Genomic DNA, 2,579 nt, shown 5'->3' with positions numbered 1-2,579 from the left:
ATGACGTTTAATACCGTAAACAACTTTCGATTGATCATGCTGGAAGCACCTAAAATTCAGCATTTAAAGATTTATGCTTCGTACGGAAAAACGGACGAACCAGTTGAACCTCTTCCGGTTATGAGCGAGCTAAAATACCTACAATTAGTAAGTGGTTGTGATCTTGTACATCACGACGGATTCAATTTGCGTACGTTCGCTCCCTCTTTGCAATGTCTCGAGATGAGGTGCCATCATGAGAAACATCTTGCTGTTTGGAGTCAAGTCAGTCGACAATTGCGACAGGTAAAAGTGAATTGTCATACCGACTTGATTTGTCGTTTTTGTGAACTGACGTTCCCTCGGTTAAAAAAGTTGTCTTTCGAATATGGTATCTATTCGCGTAGTCTGCGTATGAGTTGCCTAGAGGCAATTCAAAATTTTATGAAAAGACACAACTCCCTGCGGCGTCTTTGCATAAGAACAATACCGCTTTCATTTGTTCAGTTCATAGCATCTAACTTTTCTGAGCTAACGCACTTAACAATGTATTTAGATCCAATCGAACAGTGGCAAGAAGGATTGTTGCAACCCCTGGGACAGCTATCGAAACTTACGGTAAGCAAATATTGAGCGGAAGTGTGTGTTGATGTGATCTTATTCAATGTGGTTCAATACTGTTATTGCAGCATTTGAAATGTAGCGGACCGGCTGAGCTAAACATTTTCGGCGAATGTAAAGCGATAACAACGCTCAAATCCTTCTGTATCGATGGTTTGGACGATATTTCGCTTGAATTCATCCGTGAACTTTTCGAGGTGGCACCACAATTGAAGTGTTTGGTAATTGATTCAAAGGAAGTAACAGGTGATGTTCTTCAATTTATCTGCGAAAATTTCCGCAGTCTCACTTGCTTGAAAGTGCAATGGTTAAGTAAGGTAAAAGCTTCGTGAACATATTGGTTTTTGTAGAGAGACTATATAATTTCGTTTTTATTTTTTTTGCAGAGAGAAGGTGATGGTCTCTCCCGAATGAACTGTTTACCATTTCTTCGAAAATTGGACTTACGTATACAAGGTAGATTCAAATGGTACATGCATAGCATGCCTCGCACCAAGGTTCGCTACTTAACACTTCGCGGCAATTGGAAAGTAAGCATGTGATTGCTCAGAAGCACGTATAATTTCAATATGCTTTCGAATATTTTTTTCTTATGTTTATAGCTAAATTCCACCGAACTGCTTAAGCTACCGGACATTTTCCCTCAGCTCGAGCGACTAACTTTGATACCTATCTGTTATATGGCCAGCTCTGTTGTCAAAAAGCTACGCCGTTTATATCCAGCATGCAGTATCATCGTAAAAGGGAACCTTAAGAGCGACGCCGAATTAGACGAGCTACAATTTGATCGATATTTAGAAGCACCATGGTCTAAATATAAGTATTCACGACTTTGGAGAAAAATGCATCGCTGAAAAGTGACAAAATTTTGATTAAAAAATAACTATGCTCTACACTAACGTCACGAAATTTACGATTCACTTTACTTCGATGTAGAACTATGTGCGATTGTGCCATGTATCAAACACAAATAAAAACATTGAAAACGAATTCAAAAACTAAAAGCATCGGGAAACAATGGGAAAGTTTGTTAGAGCGAAATATTTCAAGCAATCATAACGCTCCGAACTGTGCTACCGCATAACAGTAGAAGTTACCGTAGATTACGGGTATTAAGACCCTACATCTATTAAGACCCCCCCTCATTTTTAGATCAAAAATTTAAGAAAAAACCTAAATTACTTTATTTTTATTTTTAACGACTTTTTTTATAACTCATTCGTCATAGAAGTTGTGAAATTCTTCAGTCTTAAGCATATCTTCTGTTTCCAAACATTGATTAACCAGTTTTCTAGCTAATTCTTCCATGTCATCATTGCGTCTGAGGAATCACTTTGGGCAAAAAAATAGCATCATCTTCAGAGCCATCTAATGCATTGCTAATACCTGCTTTTTTAAATGATTTGATGATAACATCTTTCTTGATGGCATCCCATGAAGTTTTCACCCACTGGTAGACTTGTGAGATTGTTGGCCTCTTCAACAGGCCTGATGGAGTTAAGTTTGTATCAGATTCACTCATCCATTTGGTCCACTCCTCCTTCATATTTGCCTTAAAACGTTTATTGATACTGATATCAAAAGGTTGCAATTGACTTGTGAGACCACCTGGAATGACTGCTAATTGGCTTCTCAGTTCTTTGGCCTTTTGCTTTATTTTTTTTCCTCAAATGCCCTCTAAACTGTTCAAAAACCAAAAGAGAATTCTTCTTCAACAGGCCGCCAGGTCGCCTAGACCATTGCCTATCTGTGACAATTCAAAGCTAAACTGTTGCCGGGTATTGATGACAAATTTGTGGAAAGATAACACTTTTTCTTCATAGAATTCAGATCGAGTGCTTGAGTCAGGTTGCTCATGATACCGCTACATGCATTAACCGGTTAATCCAGCAAGCCGAATCCAGCAAAACCCCCTTGGATTTTAGACTGAATGTTTTTGCCAAAAAGGTGGGTCTTAATACCCGTAATCTACGGTAATT

General features: G+C 38.5%; 1 long non-coding RNA gene across 1 annotated transcript; it reads left to right on the top strand.

Moving 5' to 3' along the window:
• The first annotated feature begins 803 nt into the window (after positions 1-803).
• LOC128268734 (uncharacterized) lies at positions 804-1,270 on the top strand. Its single transcript, XR_008269161.1, has 3 exons — positions 804-917; positions 987-1,130; positions 1,203-1,270. It is a non-coding gene; the product is annotated as an uncharacterized LOC128268734 (long non-coding RNA).
• The last annotated feature ends 1,309 nt before the right edge of the window (positions 1,271-2,579 follow it).

The sequence above is a fragment of the Anopheles cruzii genome, chromosome 2 (genome assembly GCF_943734635.1).
Source record: "Anopheles cruzii chromosome 2, idAnoCruzAS_RS32_06, whole genome shotgun sequence".
Classification (NCBI taxonomy): domain Eukaryota; kingdom Metazoa; phylum Arthropoda; class Insecta; order Diptera; family Culicidae; genus Anopheles; species Anopheles cruzii.
Note: the sequence above shows the minus strand (reverse complement) of the source record. Positions and strands in the feature narration are given on the sequence as shown.